We start from the raw sequence: 19,182 nt of genomic DNA, 5'->3' as shown, positions 1-19,182 counted from the left end.
CTGTCTCTAGAGGGAGATTTTCCTTCTTTTCTACTACTTTTTAATGTTATTCTTCTTTTTTTTTTAATATTTAGTTATTTTTGGCAGAGCTGGTTCTTTGCTTCTGCACATGGGTTGTCTCTGTGGTGAGTGGAGGCTATTCTTTAGTTGAGATGAGTAGGCTTCTCATTGAGGTGGTGTCTCTTGTTGCAGAGCAACGGCTTTAGGCCACACAGTAGTTGTGGTGCAAGGGCTTAGTTGTTCCGTGACATGTGAAATCTCCCCAGACCAGGGATTGAACCTGTGTCTCCTGCATTGGCTGGCAGATTCTTAACCACAGGTCCACCAGGGAAGTCCTTTGTGTATGCATGTGTATGTGTTAGCTGCTCAGTCATGTCCGACTCTGCGACCCCATGGACTGTAGCCCAGCAGGATCCTTTGTCTGTGGGATTCTCCAGGCAAGAGTACTGGGAAGTCCTTTAATGATAGTCTTCTGACTATTATGAGTTCAATAATTCTCTCTGTGTAGATGATGCTAAACTTCAATTATGAATTCGGAGACCTGTTTTCTAACTTCCTGATATTTGTCTCTACCAATTATTGCCACAGTGTCTGGAGAGCTCCAGGCTTGATCCTCCTGTTTTCCCTTCAAATGCACTCCATCTGAATTTTGATTTCGGTTATAGACCAGAATTTTCTTCCCAGTTCTCAAGTCTTTTTTCCTATTCACATTCATTCTGTTCCTATCAATCTACCTCCACCATGACTCTTGAGACATTCTTCCTAATTTTTTTTCCCACTACAACCGCCCTAGTTTGGACCTCACTTATCTGTTGCTTAGATTATTTAGTAACACTTCCTCAAGGCTCTCTCCTGCAGTGCCTTGAGGCTTCAATTTCACCTGCATCCCTAGATGAATTCCCTTAAACTGAAACTCTGCTTACACTGTAACTTGATGTTAAAACTGAAGCCTCTGCAAGGTGCTAGATGACAAGCAGATTTTATCCCTCCCTTTGAAGGCACTCTCTACTTCCTCTCAGTTCATGCAGCATGTTGTTGTCCTACACGTTTTACTCATCACTTCTTTATATTTATCTTTAATGTGTTCACTAAATAATGGCATTCTGCAATGTACTAGGATATAGAGATGAATGGGGTATTTTTTCTGTCCCCAAGAAGGGCTACCGTGAGGCTCAGTTCCAGGGGAACTGGACACATTTTGCACAGCATGAATTTAGCTGGATGACAGAGCTGGCCTTTTCCCATTGTTTTCGGCAAGAATGGAAAATGAAAACTAACAGTCATAATAGTACAGTGTGAAAAAGAGAAAACTAACTCTGTCTGGTGAAACTGAGAACAATCTTCTGGAAGAAGGGACACATGAGCTGGTGTGGTAAAGTGAGAGGGGATTTTTTTTTAAGTCAGCGAAAGTGAAAGTCGCTCAGTCGGGTCCGGCTCATTTTGACTCCATGGACTATACACTCTATGGAATTCTCTAGGCCAGAATACTGAAGTAAGTAGTGTTTCCCTTCTCTAGGGGATCTTCCCAACCCAGGGATTGAACCCAGGTCTCCCGCATTGCAGGCAGATTCTTTACCTGCTGAGCCACAAGGGAAGCCCAAGTCAGAGAAGGAAGCAAAGAACATTTTGAATCTCAGATAGAGACCAGTCTCCATCTCCATTTTTTTTCTCTGCCACATTGTTTGACAGTGGTTGCCAAACTACAGTCCAGGGGCCAAATCTGACTTGATGCACCAGATGCCTGTATGTAAATTAAGTTTATGGGCACACTCCAACCCCATTCATTTACATATTTTCTATGGCTGCTTTCATGCTATGGCAACAAAGTTGAGCAAATGTAACAGGCTCTTTAAGGCTTGCAAAGTCTGAAATATTTGTTCTCTGGCCCTTTACAGGAATATACTGATACCTACTCTCTGCTACATGCAGGGGACAGAAGAACATGCTTGATATTTGCTGAACTAAATGGTTGAATAATCACCAGCAGGCCGAAATTCCTCTGTCCACGACTAAGTAATGAATGAATCTGCATTCAGTCAGTGGCTTAGATGATTTCTTATCAGTAACTCTTGACAAATGCTTTAACTGATATGTGGTTGTCCATAATAATGAGAGAGACTTTTGAAACAAGAAATAAACTGCAACTGTGCTATTTTCTAGATCTGAGAGAAAATGATGTCATTTTTCTAGTTTAGACTATGCAATTTAAATGTGTTTTTGATGAATTTCCTTTCTTTCAATAAATAGGCCGAGCAAATCAAAGAAGGCGCATGACAAATATGACGACAGGGCTCTTTCAAAGAATGGATAAGTCCAGTAATATCATTAAAAAAATACCCAAAAGTTTCTCTTTTTTTTTTTTAACAGAATTTACTCTCCACTGAAGCCAAGAAACATCTTTCATATAATTTATAGTTAGACACAAGAAACTCAGACCATCAGCCACAAACCTAACATCATGACTTACACAATTTTGCAACACAGCAAGCATTAACATTAATAAACATGAATAATACCACAGGCACATCAACTTTAATAAAATACAAGAAATTTCAGATATTAACATGAACTAGATATTGGAAGTCTATTGAAACATTTCTTTTTAAAACCTTGAGTATCTAGTAAATAAACCACAGTGTCATAAATATTTGTGTTATTTTAAAAGTGATGATTAAAATTTTAGGTTTTTGTTCAGTCCTTTACAGTGAAATACAGGTGTAAAAAAATGCATGGAATTGTTTCAGGAAATCAAGTTTCTCTACTCTATATTGACTGAAATCATACTTCTGTGAGCTTCCCAGGTGGCTCAATAGAAAGAATCCCCTTGCCAAAGCAGGGGACGCAAGTGATGCAGGTTCAAACCCTGTGTTAAGAAGATCCCCTTCTTGGAGTAATTCCTACCCACTCCAGTATTCTTGCCTGGAAAATTCCTTGGACAGAGGTACCTGACAGGCTACAGTCCATGGAGTTGCAAACAGCTGGACTCGACTGAATGAATGAGCACATGTTTGCATATATTTCTGTACATTTCATTTTAATTTGTAGTGTTCAATGAGAAGAAATTCTTGACGTAATGGTCCAGCTAGCTGAGTTAGTGGTCCAACTGGTTGAAAATGGAAAGAGCTCACAGATGCTCCAGGAATATGATTCTTCACATGTATTAAAGAAAAAAACAGATTACACTGTAAAGATGAATGTTGGCATTTGATGACCTTGAGGGCAAGAGGATGAATAAAACCCCAGAGTTTGAACCAGTTGAGAAAGGTGAGGATAAGGAGGAGAATTAGATTTTTATCAATTTTAGTGCTGATATTAAAAAAATAAACTTTTAATTTTAGAACAGTTTTGATTTTATAGGAAAATGCAAAGAGACTATGGAGAGGTTCCATCTCCCCACACTGAGTTTTTTTAATTAACATCTTACATTAGGATGGTACATTTGTACCATTGTTAAAGTTGGTACATTAACATGTCAGTACTGATACATTATTATCAACTCAAGTCTTTGTTTCATTTGTATTCCCTTAGCTTTTAGCATAATATTCATTTCCCACTCTAGTATACACCACATTTAGTTGTCATGTTTATGGTTCTCTTCATTTTGACAGTTTCTCAAACTTCGCTTGACCTTGAGAACCTTGACAACTTTGAGAATTACTGATTAGTTCCATTATTGGGGTTTGCTTGATTTTATTTAAATGATTAGACTGTGATTATGAATTTTCTTGGAGAAAATCACAGAGATGAAGCACCATTTTCATCACATTATGAGTAAGTACTCTCAACATCACTTGTCACTGTTGTTTACTTTGATTATCTTTCTGAGGTAGTGTTTTTAGGTATTTTCTATGTACATTTACTTTTTCTCCCATTTCCATAATGTACATTTTGGAAGGAAGTCACCATGTAAAGACCATACTTACAAAGTGGGAAGTTATTCTCTACTTCTTGAAGGTGGAACAACTTTGTAAATTGTTTAAAATCTTTCCGTATGGGAATGTGTTTATGCTCTTCCTTCTGTCTATTTATTTATTTAATCATATATGTGAATCAGTATGCACTCATAAGTATTTATTTTATTTGGGAAGTTATAGACTTTTATTTATTTTTATAAAGATTTAATTGACATATAACCTCTTCTTGGAGATGGCCATTCTAACAGGTGTGAAGTAATATCTCACTGTGGTTTTGATTTGCATTTCCCTGATTATTAGTGATTCCAAGCATCTTTTTGTGTGTCTGTTGGTTATTTGTCCATCTTAGTCAGAAAAAAATATCTTTTTATAATAGTTTCTCTGCTCACTCTTTTAAATCAGAGTCGCTGTTTTTTTGTTGCTGTTTTTATTGAGTTATATGAGTCCTTGGAAGAAAAGTTCTGACCAACCTAGATAGCATATTTAAAAGCAGAGACATTACTTTGCCGACTAAGGTCCGTCTAGTCAAGGCTATGGTTTTTCCTGTGGTCGTGTATGGATGTGAGAGTTGCACTGTGAAGAGGGCTGAGTGCCAAAGAATTGATGCTTTTGAACTGTGGTGTTGGAGGAGACTCTTGAGAGTCCCTTGGACTGCAAGGAGATCCAACCAATCCATTCTGAAGGAGATCAGCCCTGGATTTCTTTGGAAGGAATGATGCTAAAGCTGAAACTCCAGTACTCTGGCCACCTCATGCAAAGAGTTGACTCATTGGAAAAGACTCTGATTCTGGGAGAGATAGGGGCCAGGAGGAGAAGGGGACGACAGAAGATAAGATGGCTGGATGGCATCACTGACTAGATGGACGTGAGTCAGAGTGAACTCTGGGAGTTGGTAATGGACAGGGAGGCCTGGCATGCTGCGATTCATGGGATCGCAAAGAGTTGGACATGACTGAGTGACTGAACTGAACTGATGAGTTCTTTATATATTTTGGACATTAACCCCATATCTGATATATGGTTTGCAAATATCTTCTCTTATTCTATAGGTTGCTTGGTTTAAGAATTTAGTGTTTTTGTTTCTTAACTGACCAAGAGTGATAACATATTATTTTATTAAAGACCAAAATTCAGAGATAAAATTTATTGGTTTAAATTATAGAAAATGAAGTAAAATTTGGTAAATTCCATTCCAGTGTACAATAAGCTAATTATGAGTCACTCTGGAACACATTTAGGTTAGCTTGAGATTTGGTTCTCAAAAACTATCAAGCTTTTAGGTTGACAGAGGATTATGGAACTATAATGCATTTGTTAATTTCCTCAGCTGTGCCAGACACACATTATCACTCAGAAATGAATAAATCCAGGTTGTTATGCATGGGGAACTCCTAAGGTTGCATGAGCGACAGAATGGATATTGAGTGCCAAAGTGAAGGATACAGGTGTTATGAAAACAAAGAGGAGAAACCCAGAATAGACACAAGGGCAGAACACATGTCTAAAAGCAGGTCATGCTGCAGATGGTTCTTCAAGAAAATGTGGGTGATGTAGGTAAAATCATGATTCCTCAATAATGTCCACATCCCTAAAACCTGCTAAGATGTTATGTTACTTTATATGGTGAAATGGACTTTGTATGAATGAGTCAAATTAAGGATACTGAGGTGGAGAGATTATCCTGGATTTTCTGCGTGAGTCCAGTGTGACTCAGGGACATTACAAGTGAAAGTAGGAGGCAGAAGAATTATACAAAGAGATGTGATGATGTGCTTCTTTGGTGGCTCAGATGCCAAAGAATTTGCCTGCAATGCAGGGGACCTGGGTTCGATACCTGGATTGGCAAGATCCCTTGGAGAAGGGTGTGGCAATCCACTCCAGTATGCTTGCTGGAGAATCCCATGGACAGAGGAGCCTGGTAGGCTACAGTCTATGGAGTTGCAAAGAGTTGGACACAACTGAGCTACTAAACCCAACACAGTGATGATGCAGGCAGAGGTCAGAGTGACATTATTGTTGGCTTTGAAGATGAAAGGAGGCCATGAGCCAAGGAATGTGGGCAGCTTTCAGTATCTGGACAGGCAAGAAAGCACACTCTCTCCCAGAGTCTTCAGAGAGAATGAAACTCCGCTGACACCTCAGTTTGAGCTCCATAGACCTGCTCTTAAATTCTGACCTCCAAAACTTCAATATAATACAGTTGTGTTGTAGTAAAGCCCCCAAGTTTGTTGTAATTTCTTACAGGAGCAAGAGAAAGTAAATGCAGTGGAAATTAGATTGTTATCAATGGGTGGTGGGAAATAATGGTAAGGGTGGAGGCATGAAGGAAAGATATTTCAGGGAAGAAAAAAGAAATTGGAATAGATAGAAGCATATAAGTGTATAAACTGGTGGGGTGTGTGTGTGTGTGTATGTTCAATTGCTAAGTTGTGTTCAACTCTGCAATCCCATGGACCTTAGCCCACCATGCTCCTCTGTCCCTGGGATTTCCCGGGCAAGGATACTGGAGTGGGTTGCCATGTCCTCCTGCAGGGTATCTTCCCGACCCAGGGAACACACACATGTCTGCTGTGTCTCCTGCGCTGGCAAGCAGGTTCTTTATTGCTGAGTCACCTGGGAAGCCCATTATAGACTGTTTGTGAAGTGGAAGTGAAAGTGCTAGTAGCTCAATCGTGTCCAACTCTGACTCCATGGACTGTAGCCCACCTGGCTTCTCTGTCTGTGGAATTCCCCAGGAAAGAATACTGGAGTGGGTTGCCATTTCATTCTCCAGGGGATCTTCCCAACCCAGGGATTGAACCCAGGTCTCCCGCATTGCAGGCGGATTCTTTACTGTTTGAGCCACTGTACCATGTGTCTATAAGAAGTTGTGACTATCAGAACATATTCAGAAGCTTGCTGCAAGGCTGGATGAGGCCACAACTAAAGGGAGGTGCAAAGGTGCTGTTCTTGTCTAGGAGGTGAGAGAACCCATTAAACTGCTGAAGTAGCAGAATCATATACACATTCTGGATAAATCAGTGGTGGCTCAATAAATGTTGTGGGTATAAGCTGAAGCTCCAATACTTTGGCCACCTAATGTGAAAAGACAGCTCATTGGAAAAGACCCTGATGCTGGGAAAGATTGAGTGCAGGAGAAGAGTATGACAGGATGAGATGGTTGGATGCATTATTGACTCAAAGGACATGAATTTGACCAAACTCTGGGAGATGGTGAAGGAACAGGCATGCCTGCAATGCTGGGGCCTGTGCAGTCACCAAGAGTTGGACATGACTCAGCAACTGAACAACAACAACCGCAATAAGACTAGTGTTAGACAGAGTCAGTTGTGAGGAACTGAGAAAGCCAGCTTCGAGGAAGTAGCATTGGGAATGCAGGGAGAGAATGGCTTGAATAAAATTGCAGGACTAAAACAACAAAAAAAATTGCAGGACTATAATGACAAAGCTTTTCACTCTTTGGGTACAATGGGAGGGAGGTACCGGAATTCAGTGAGTGAGTGTCATTATCTAAAGGAAAGTGAGACAGTATTTGTTAATGCCTGGCATTCACTTGCTTGATTTTGGCAGCAGCTCTGATTTTCATCTGTAATTCTGTTTCTCGTTCCCTGACTCTCAGCCCACGGGAGGTCCCCACGAGCCCAATAAAGCATGAGACCCAAGAGCCAAACCGAGCATCCCATAGCATCTCTACGGCCAATGTGATTTTTTTAAATGTTGGACATGTCCAATCTGTGTGCCAGTCTAATCTGAGTGCCTCTCAGAACTTCGGTGGGGACACTGGAAAAAGAATGAAAGTGGAAGCCACTTTTTTTTTTTTTTTTCTGCCTGATTAGAACCTGGAAGCATGCAGACTGGGGCGATGGTGCTAGCCATCTGGTAGTCACAAATAGCTATAATCTGAAGGTGAAATTAAAAAAAATAAATGAAAAGCAACTAGCAGAACAGAGACTGAGCATGCCTGGACAGACTTGATATTAGTGCTAGAGCTTCTCTATTCAGCCAGTTCTGTCCTGGAGCCAATAGATTATTTATTTATTTTTGTTATAAAAGAAGTACTGAATATTTATGTCTGTGAAAGTGTGGATCAAGAGTGCAATGAATAGAGACTATTGCAATCTATTTAGTCACCAGCATTTTAAGTCAAACTCCTGTGTGCTAAAATGATAGTGTTGGGCACATAAGAAATCTATCATATCAATATAGTGTTTTTTTTTTTTTTACCTGTTTAATGGAAGCAATTTGGTAACCACTTAATACAATCCACGTTTATATCTAAATATATTTCTCTTTTTCCTCAAATTAAAAAAAATTATTTATTTTCAATTGAAGGGTAATTGTTTTTACAGAATTGTGTTGGTTTCTGCCAAACATCAACATGAATCACCCATAGGTATACCTATGGCTTCTCACTTTTGAATGTCCCTCCCACCTTCCTCCCCATCCCATCCCTCTAGGTTGTTACAGAGCCTTGATTTGAATGTTAGTCACTCAGTTGTGTCCAACTCTTTGCGACCCCATGGATTGTAGCCCACCAGGGTTCCTCTGTCCATGGGGTTCTCCAGGAAAGAATACTGGAGTGGGTAGCCATTTCCTTTTCCAGGGGGACTTTCCTTTTTTAAAAATTAATTTATTTTAATTGGAGGATAAATGCTTTACAATATTGTGGTGGGTTTTCCCATACATAGACAAGAATTAGCCATTGGGTGGGGTTCAGGATGGGAGGCCACCTGTGTACCAGGGGATCTTTCTGACCTTGAGATTGAACCCGGGTCTCCTCATTGCAGGCAGATTCTTTAGGCTGAGCTACCAGGGAAGCCCACTGTTTTTTAATGGAGTATAATTGTTTTGCAGCGTTGTGTTAGTTCCTGCTGTACAACAAAGTGAGCCAGCTATATGTACACAATTTCCCCTCCCTCTTGATCCCCCCTCCCACCCACTCCATCCCACCCTTCTTGGTCACAACAGAGCACCAAGCTGATTTCCCTGTGCTATACAGCAGTTTCTCACTGCTATCCGAATAAGTATTTTTAGTTTTGCTTTTATTTACACAAGTTTGACTTTGGATTTCTTTTACTTGAAACTAAAATAATCTTAAGAGAGTAGAGAAGAAAGGGCAGGCTTAAATATTTAATTTTAAAGACATTAGGGTGGAGTTATCCAGTAAGGAAATGGAACATGAATTTAATCACCAGAAAGTTGTATAAGTAGAAGACCTTTGTTTGGGATTTATCAGCTTATAGATGGGATAAAACCAGGCATATTGATTATATTAAGCAGCAAGTGAGAGTAGAAAAGAGTTAAGGCCAGAAATTAAAGGATACCAAAATTTAATAGGCAGGCACAATAAGAGAAAAGAGCTAAAGGCAGTGAAAAACCATTGCCAGAGAATAAACCTGAATTTGTTAATTTTGAAAAATATAAAGATTAAAACAGCAAAATACTTTAAAGGAATTAAATGTGAAATCAGTGCTGTGTGTCTTTGGGCGCTTAAAATATGAATGGTTCCTTTCTCTTTCTCTTTTTTTTCCCATTTTCCATAGATATTGCTTCTGAAATTGAAAAATACATTTTACTTTAAAACAAATTAAATTTAACAATATATTTTTCATGGAGTTTTCTTTCCTAGAGAAGAATAACTGATTGAGACTTTCCAAAGTCACTGGGAGAAAGAACACAAATATGAAACCTGGAAATAGGGCACATTCTGAAAAACTTTAAGTCTCTAGAGTCCAGAGAAGTAATGAGTTAAAGTTTCTTTAAAAAGTTTAGTGTTCAAATAGACTAATAGTTTTTTGCTTTAGTGCTGTGATTTTGTTTTCTTCTCTTTTCTTCCTTTTTACACAGTGGACTTAAAAAAAAAATCGATGAAATGCTATTCATGTTCCTAATAGATTAATATGGTAGGCTCACTGAGTAGGTTTTTCAAGCAGTTCAAATAGTCATTGTTGGTGAAAAATGCTTTATTCTTGGGGGGAATTCTTTAAGCTCTTCTGTGGAGCGTCAGTTAGAAAAACATTGATCTCATGTTTCAAATGACTATTCACTTTTTTTTCTAGTTTCACTGTACTTTATGACTGTATACAGTCCTGTGTATGGCAGAGGGAATTCTAAGAAAATAACTGCATTAGAAAATAAATAAGCAATGATGTACAGAGATCAAAAGACAGCTTTGTCTAGGAGAAAATCTCGAGATAAATTGTTTTCTTAAAATGATAGAACTTGATTTAAATGTATCTCAGGAGATCCACTTCTCCACCTCTGTCTCTAAACTGGTGTATTTTTGTCATTTTTGACGTTAAACAAGATGACACCTTTTTTTTTTAAAAAAAGGACAAGATAAAGCTCCTTAAAAAAAAAAAAAAAGATGGACAGTAATTAGCATGTCAAAGCTTTGTAGGGAACCCTCCAGCTGCTCAATAATGAGGTTCTTGTAGTATTGTGGTAACTGAATTACCTGGGGTAGAACTTAAGAAGTGTCCATTGTCTTTCACATAGTGGAGGATTCATGATGAGTTTTGCAGGATTTTTCTCATAGCTGGGATTTGATCCTTTCTGAGGAATTAGTTATAAACTGATATCCCAGTGAACTTTTATTTGCAAATATTTAGACTTTGGGATTGCCAAGGTAGGCTTTACCATAGTAGGCTCAAATAAAATGACAAAGTGACAGGCATGTGGGGTGGGGTTCTGGGACCTCAGGCAGGGGCACTGGACTTCACTTCCCAGGCTGCAAGTCACCAGGCTCTGTGCACTCACCATTGTTTTTATTGTTATTCAGACACTAAGTCATGTCTGACTCTTTGGGACCCCATGGACTGCAGCATGTCAGGCTTCTCTGTCCTTCCCTATCTCCTGGAGTTTGCTCAAACTCATGTCCATTGAATTGGTGATGCCATCCAACCATCTCATCCTCTGTCGCCCACTTCTCTTGCTGCACTCAATCTTTCCCAGCATCAGGGGCTTTTCCAATTGTCAGCTTTTTGCATCAGGTGGTCAAAGTATTGGAGCTTCAGCTTCAGCATCAGTCCTTCCAATGAATATTTAGGGTTGATTTCCATGGCCATGGCAGATCCCAGTCCCAGGAGTCAACAGCAAGGCCAGCCCCACTGGGCAGAGTCCTGGTGCTGGCAGGCTCTGAGCTTAATGCTGGCTAGAGAGCTGTTTGTGGTCCTGACCAAGCAGTTGCTGCACCCTGCCCATGGCAGAGAACACAAAGATAAGCCCATTTGCAGCACAGTCAAAGGTGTGGTGCTTGCTGTTACTTCTAGAAAAGAGTTCCTTGGGTGGGAAAGACTCCACCAGAGGGGGTGACTCAGATGTCTTTGGATCCTGTAGAACTCACCCAGGACACTACATGGGTATCTCCTGGGGGAGGAGCTGGAGTCCCCAGAATGATGTCCTCACCAAAGTGTACAAAGTCAAATATTCTGCTGTCAATTTTACTGCCCAAAGAATCCTTAACTAGGATACCAGCCTGAAGCTGGACTTGAAAGCCCAGAGAACCAGCCCCATTGTTATATAAAAGGTGATGTTCCATATGCAGGAACAGGCAGGACAGGAAGAAGCCCAAATGCCTTAGACTCACCCATCTGAATAAAACAGAGAATCAACCTAGAAAGGACAAATGAAAAGACAACAGAAACTTGTTTACAAGCCAACTTTTCAATCTCTTAATTTTAATCAGTTACATCACCTAGAGCCAGACATTCTGGAGTGCAAAGTCAAGTGGGCCTTAGGAAGCATCACTAAAAACAAAGCTAGTGGAGGTGGTGGAATTCCAGTTGACCTATTTCAAATCCTAATAGATGATGCTGTGAAGGTGCTGCACTCAATATGCCAGCAAATTTGGAAAATTCAACAGTGGCCACAGGACTGGAAAAGGTCAGTTTTCATTCTAATCTCAAACATAGGCAATGTCAAAGAATTTCAAACTACTGCACAATTGCACTCATTTCCCACACTAGCAAAGTAATGCTCAAAATTCTCCAAACTAGGGTTCAACAGTATGTGAACCAAGAACTTCCAGATGTTCAAGCTGGATTTAGAAAAGGCAGAGGAACCAGAGATCAAACTGCAAACATCTGTTGGATCATAGAAAAAGCAAGAGAATTCCAGAAAAACACTTACTTCTGCTTCATGGACTATGCTAAAGCCTTTGGCCATGTGGATCACAAAAACTGGAAAATTCTTAAAGAAAAGGGAATACCAGACCACCTTACTTGCCTCCTGAGAAACTTGCATGCAGGTCAAGAAGCAACAGTTAGGACTGGACATGGAACAATGGACTGGTTCCAACTGGGAAAGGAGTACATCAAGGTTGCATATTGTCACCCTTCTTATTTAAATTACATGCAGAGTACATCATGCGAAATGCCAGGCTGGATGCAGCACAAGCTGGAATCAAGATTGCTGGAAGAAATGTCACTAATCTCACATATGCAGATGATACCACCATTATGGCAGAAAGTGAAGAGGAACTAAAAAGCCTCTTGATGAAAGTGAAAGAGGAGAGTAAAAAGCTGACTTAAAACTCAGCATTCAGAAAAGGAAGATCATGGCATCTGGTTCCATCATTCTTGGCAAATAAACATGGAGACAATTGAAACAGTGATGGACTTTCTTTTCTTGGGCTCCAAAATCAGATGATGAATGCAGTCATGAAATTAAGACACTTGCTTCTTGGAAGAAGAGCTATGCCCAACCTAGATATCATATTAAAAAGCAGAGACATTACTTTGCCAACAAAGGTCCCTATAGTCAAAGCTATGGTTTTTCCAGTAGTCGTATATTGGACCATCAAGAAGGCTGAGTACTGAAGAATTGATGCTTTTGAACTTTGGTGTTAGAGAAGAGTCTTGAGAGTCCCCTGGACTGCAAATAGATCAAACCAGTCAATCCTAAAGGAAATCAATTTTGAATATTCATTGGAAAGACTGATGCTGAAACTAAAGTTCCAATCTTTTGGCCACCTGATGTGAAGAGGTGATTCATTAGAAAAGACCCTGATGCTGGGAAAGATTGAAGGCAGGAGAAGAAGGGGACAACAGAGGGCAAGATGGCTGGATGGCATAAAGGACTCAATGGACATGAATTTTAGCAAGCTCTGGGAAACCTGGCATGCTGCAGTCCGTGAAGTCGCAAAGAGTTGGACATGACTGAGCGATGGGACAACAACTCACTATTGACTGTAATGAAACGCTTAGAACTTAAGTTTGGAATACTAATATCTTGAAGCATATTTATACGTTTAGCTTTACATTTTATTATTTTTGTATTACTCTCCCCTCCGACTCTCATAATCTCTCAACAATAATGTTTGGAACCCGACCAGTTTTCATAATAGGAGACTAATTATTTCAATATCTAGGACAATAGGAAGCAGAATACAAATAATGTGCAGAGTAAACAATAAACAGTTCTTTAATAATTATATTTTCTTATTTATTTAATCTAAGCCCTAAAATAACTAATAGAGTGTTCCAACTTTTGATGGTTCTGTTAAGGTGATTTAGACTTCAAGTAACAGGAAACTGAACCAATGTTGGCTTAAAGCTAATAAACCATGAGCAGTAACAAGTTCAGAAGGAGAGCATTCCATGGCTGGTTAGCCGGGCAGCTCTAGCTGTCTAGCTGTAAGATATGCATCCATGTTCTAGCTTCAGATAGAATTTAAAAAATGTTCAGAAGCATAAAGGGAGCAAATCTGCTTTTATTTTTGTTTTTATTAAAAATTATTTTGTTTATTTTTAAAAATTTGAAGTATAGCTGATTTACAATGCTATTAGTTTCAGCTGCACTTTTTTAAAAAAAAATCATGAAAATCTTTCCAATATCCTTAGCAGTTTTTCCCTCTCAGCTTATTGTTCAGAATGGTATCATTGGTTCCCATTTAAATAAATCATTCACTAGGGAGAGAAATGATTGGCTTGTTTTTTACATCGGTGTCCCTTTGCCATTGGGCTTCCCAGGTGGCTCATTGGTAAAGAATCTGCCTGGCAACGCAAGACATGTAGGAGACTAGGGTTTGATTCTTGGGTTGGGAAGATTCCCTGGGGAGGAAAATGGCAATCCACCTCAGGATTCTTGCCTTGAGAACCCCATGGACAGAAGATCCTGGCAGGCTATAGTCCATGGGGGTCTCAGAAGAGTCAGACACAGCTTAGCAACTAAAGAACAAGAACAACCTCTGGCCAGTAGCATTAGTATCATCCAAGGGCTTGTTAGCAATGCACATTCTTGGGCCCCATCCTAGACCTACTGGGTCAAAAACTCTGAGAGTGGGCCCAGCAAACCATGCTAATAAGCCCTCCAGGGTAGGCTGATGAGAGATAAAAATTGAGGACAACTGGCTTAGACTGAATGCCAATTTACCCTCTAGGTTAGGGAGAAGTACATCTTTCCCACAAGTGCACAGTCACCAAACATTGGACAAAATCAGGATTTTGTTTACAGAAATGGAGTGGGCAGTGGCTGATAGGTAAGCAACTCACACTGCAGGTCTCAATATTTACTGTTTTATTTGGTACGCTGCATAATGTGCTAAGTGACTTCAGTCATATCTGACTCTTTCCAACACCATGGACTGTAGTCCGCCAGGCTCCTCTGGCCATGGGATTCTCCAGGCAAGAAATACTGGAGTGGGTTGCTATATCCTCTTCTGGGGGACCTTCTTGACCCAGGGATCGAACCCTAGTCTCTTGGTCTCTTGCATTGGCAGGTGATTTCTTTACCACTAGTGCCACCAGGTGGCATAGTAGTGCCTGCTTATAAGAAGGCACTTAGAGATTTTCCAGCTTTCTTATTTGGAGAAGGCAATGGCACCCCACTCCAGTACTCTTGCCTGGAAAATCCCATGGACGGAGGAGCCTGGTGGGCTGCAGTCCATGGGGTCGCTATGAGTCGGCAAGACTGAGTGACTTCACTTTCACTTTCATGCATTGGAGAAGGAAATGGCAACCCACTCCAGTGTTCTTGCCTGGAGAATCCCAGGGACGGGGGAGCCTGGTGGGCTTCTGTCTATGGGGTCGCACAGAGTCAGACATGACTGAAGCGACTTAGCAGCAGCAGCAGCAACAGCTTTCTTATTCCTTTCCAATCTGATGGTAAGAGAAATTGTAAGGGTCAAACCATTATTACATTGTGCTCAATCAGCTACCAAAATGACACCTCATTTCTTTGGGAGCTCCATTTAACTTTGTTAAATCTTGAAATATGGCCAAACTATTAGTTTTGCTTAAAATAAATCTTCTAATAAAATGTCTCATTTTGTAATAGAAACAATTAGCTAAAGGCAAAAGATCCGAACAACTTACTTGTTTCTGTATTGATAGTTAACTAAGCAGAATTGAATGAGTTTCACTGGAATTTAGTTTTAAGATAGCTTAATGAAGAATAATTTCCGCGATTATAGTAAGCCGCTTGTAACATGGGCAGTTGTATTTCTCTTGGGGGAAATTTGGTTCCTTTGAACATGTAAAATCTACTCAGTCTTTTGAAGTTCTTATTGGGATGTTTTCAAGTGACAAGTGGAGTAATGGGAAGAGATTTATCACAGCCAGTGACTGGGACTCTCACTGAGTCTAAGCACTGCTCACTGCATGTCTTGTTTGACTATTTCAATGAATTAGAAGCAATCATTTGGAATCCTGTGATGTTGCCACAGCAACTTTCATCACTGAAAAAAATTCCATGGAGACAAAAGTACTAAGATATTAACACATTTTCAGACTCCAAGTATGTTCTTCCTGACCCACCTTGTATTTGCTGTTTTTTAGTCGTTATGTCATGTCTGACACTTTGCAACTCCATGGACTGCTGCATGCCAGGCTTCCCTGCCCTTCACTGTCTCCCGAGCTTGCTTAAACTCGTGTCCATTGAGTCGATGATGCCATCCAACCATCTCATCCACTTCCTCTCTCTTTTCCTTTTGCTTTTAATCTTTCCCAGCATCAGTCTTTTCCAATGAATCATTTCTTTGCATAAGGTGGCCAAAGTATTAGAGCTTCAGCTTCAGCATCAGTCCTTTCAACGAATATTCAGGGTTGATTTTCTTTAGGATTGACCACTTTGATCTCCTTGCAGTCCAAGGGGCTCTCAAGAGTCTTCTCCAGTACCACAATTTGAAAGCATCAATTCTTCGGTGCTCAGCCTTCAAAGCAGAGTGGAAGGTGAACCTCATCTGTTGATTAACATTTCCTCTCTTTTTCCCTTGAGGACCTTTTCCTTTTAGTATATTCTTTACTGGTTGCCCAGTGATGCATTGAAAAAACCATAATCTGAGGGGCTTCAAACAACATATATTTACTATCTCATAGTTTCCAGGGGTTAGGAGGTCAGGTGGACTGACTGAGTTTTCAGTTTAGGGTCTCCTAGACTTAAATCAAGGTGTCAGTGGAAGTTCAGTCTGGCTTCAGACTCAAGGTCCTTCTCCAAGCTCCTAGGCTGTTGACAGAAGTAATTTCCTTGAGATTGTAGGACTGAGTCCTCCCTTTTCTCAGTGGCTGTGAGGTGAGATACATTCTCAGTACCTAGAGCTGCCCACCACTCCCTCCTATATGATGTTTCCATGGGCCCTCTCTCTTACATGGCAGTTGCTCTTTTTTTTTTTTAATTTAAATGTTTATTTTTACTTTATTTTACTTTACAATACTGTATTGGTTTTGGCATACTTCAAGACTGCTAGAAGAATCTCTCTTGTGCTTCTAATATCTGACTCCAGGAAAGACCCAGTCCCTTTGAAGGGCTTACCTCATTAGGTCTGGGCTTCCCTGGTGGCTCAGATGGTAAAGAACATGCCTGCAATGCTGGTGACCTGGGTTTGATCCCTGGGTTGGGAAGATCCCCTGGAGAATGGAAAGGCTACCCACTCCAGTATTCTGGCCTAGAGAATTCCACGGACTGTATGATCCTTGGGGTTGCAAAGAGTTGCACAGGACTCAGGGACTTTCACTTTCATTAGGTCTGGTCACCTAGGACTCTCTCTCTATCTTTTTTTAAATCTCTCTCTCTTTTGAACTCACAGTCAACTGATGAGGGACCTTTATTACATCTGCTAAATTGTTTTCACCTTTGCACTATATGGTAATGTAATCATGGAGGTGATAGCCCATCAAGTTCATGGATTCCATCTACCCTCAGGGAGAAGGGATTATAAGGGGTGTTCAGCAGTCCTGCCATCCTCAGAATTTTGCCTGCCAGTCTTGCCCATCCCTTCCATCTCATCCCTTTCAATTCTTTGCAGTATATGTGCACTGAAATGTGTGCCTGTGCCTCTTTAATGACAGTGATAACAAAACACACACACACACAGATAATAGAATTTCCAAACACACCCAGAATAAATGATTCATGGTTTTTTCCTTGACAATTTCCTTGGAAAGGTAGGTTAACTTCAGTTCTGAAAGATGCAAGTTTATTCACACAGATCCTTTTAGAAAATAACCTTTATAATAGCAAATCATAAATAGCAAATCTTGTCTAGGATTTGATAGGTTTTACTGATACAAATTATGAGAACTGTGTTAAATTCTAGATTTTAAGCAGAGCATGCAACATAAGCAATCTATAATTTATTGCACCCAGCTGAAGGGTATTCTCAGGGTCCCATAGAACAAGGATCTCAGGACTCTGACAGACTCTGGTGTACCAGTTCTGGGTCAAATTCTAATGGAAATTGCAGCTGATCTGTAAACTAAGGGAATAATAATAGATGTTGTTTAAGGCTTGTTGAGTATCAGTGAAACCGACTGTCCTATGTCAATATTGTGTGTCCTTCAACCAAAGTCAAAATTAGAATAATGCTGTTTATCCAGATCTGTAAGCAGAAGTAAAACCACTTGGCAATTCACTTCTTAGTGTTAGTGAAGTAATTGCTGTGATAAAGCAGCAGATAGAACTTGAATTTTCAAAAGATACATGCAGGAATTGCTGACAATTTGTCCAAGAAAAAAAATTAAAAATCCATCTTGCTGTCTAAAAGAAGAAATCTTTTATGATAGGTTATACATGTGCTTTTCTGAATTAATAACTTGTCAACAAACCTGTCCTCTAGGTCATGTGTCTCCAAGTCCCAGGCCATGGACTGTTACCAGTCTGTGGTCTGTTAGGAATAGGGCCACACAGCTGTGGGTGAGCAAAGCTTCCTTTGTATTAAAGCTGCTCTCCACTGCTCACATTAGCATCTGAGCTCCACCTCCTGTCAGATCAGCAGCCGCATAATAAATGTAATGTACTTGAATCATCCCGAAACGTTCCCCCTCTACCTGGTCCATGGAAAAATTGTCTTCTTTGACACTAATCCCTGGGGCCAAAAAGCTTGGGGAGTGCTGCTCTAGGTGATGTAACTAATAAGTAAAAGCATAAAACATCTTAGGTTATTGTCCCAAAAGCTCCTTTTGGGGCTTGTTGTTTAGGTTATTATATAACCTGATACATAATCTATATTTACAGTGATATAATCCTTTAAAATGGGTATTGAGATACCATGGTTTTTCAATTCATTCCCCTTTCTTACTTTACTGATTTTCAAAGTGAGAATGGTTAAATCCCAGTCCCTATGATTATGACTTATCTGGAAATAGGGTCTTTGTAGATAGTCAAGTTAAAATGAAGTCATTAGGGTAGGCCTTAATTCAATGACTGTGTGCTTATAAAAAGACGGGAGAGATCTGGACACAGAGACAGACACACAGAGAGAAGGTGATGTGAAGACTGGAAAATACCATCTACAAGCCAAGGAACACCATACGTGAAAGTGTGAGGTACTTCAGTCATGTCCGACTCTTTGCAGCCCCAGTGGACTGTAGCTGGTGAGACTCCTCTGTCCATGGGATTCTCCAGGCAATAATACTGGTGTGGGTAGCTATTTTCTTCTCCAGGGATCTTCCTTAACCAGGGATCGAACCTGGGTCTTCTGCATTGAAGGTGGATTCTTTAGTGTCTGAGCTACCAAGGAAACCCAAGGAACACCTGAGGCTACCAGCAATTTCGGGGAAAGGATTGGAAGAAATGTTTTTTCCCCAAAGCCATCAGAAGGAACTAACTCTGGCAACCTATTGGTTTCCGATTTCTAACCTCCAGAATTATGAGACTACATTTCTGTTGTCAAATCAAGCTATGATACTTTATTATGGACCCCCAGGGGGAAAAATACATGTGAATTCTTTAATTTCTAAATATTTTGAACCTAAGTGATTATCCATAATTATTTCCGTAATTTTGTACAATGCAATCATGTAATATTTGGCTTTAATGGTGTTTTCTTTTG

Source organism: Oryx dammah, unplaced genomic scaffold (assembly GCF_014754425.2).
Source record: "Oryx dammah isolate SB20612 unplaced genomic scaffold, SCBI_Odam_1.1 HiC_scaffold_20, whole genome shotgun sequence".
Classification (NCBI taxonomy): Eukaryota; Metazoa; Chordata; class Mammalia; order Artiodactyla; family Bovidae; genus Oryx; species Oryx dammah.
This window is presented reverse-complemented; position numbering follows the sequence as displayed.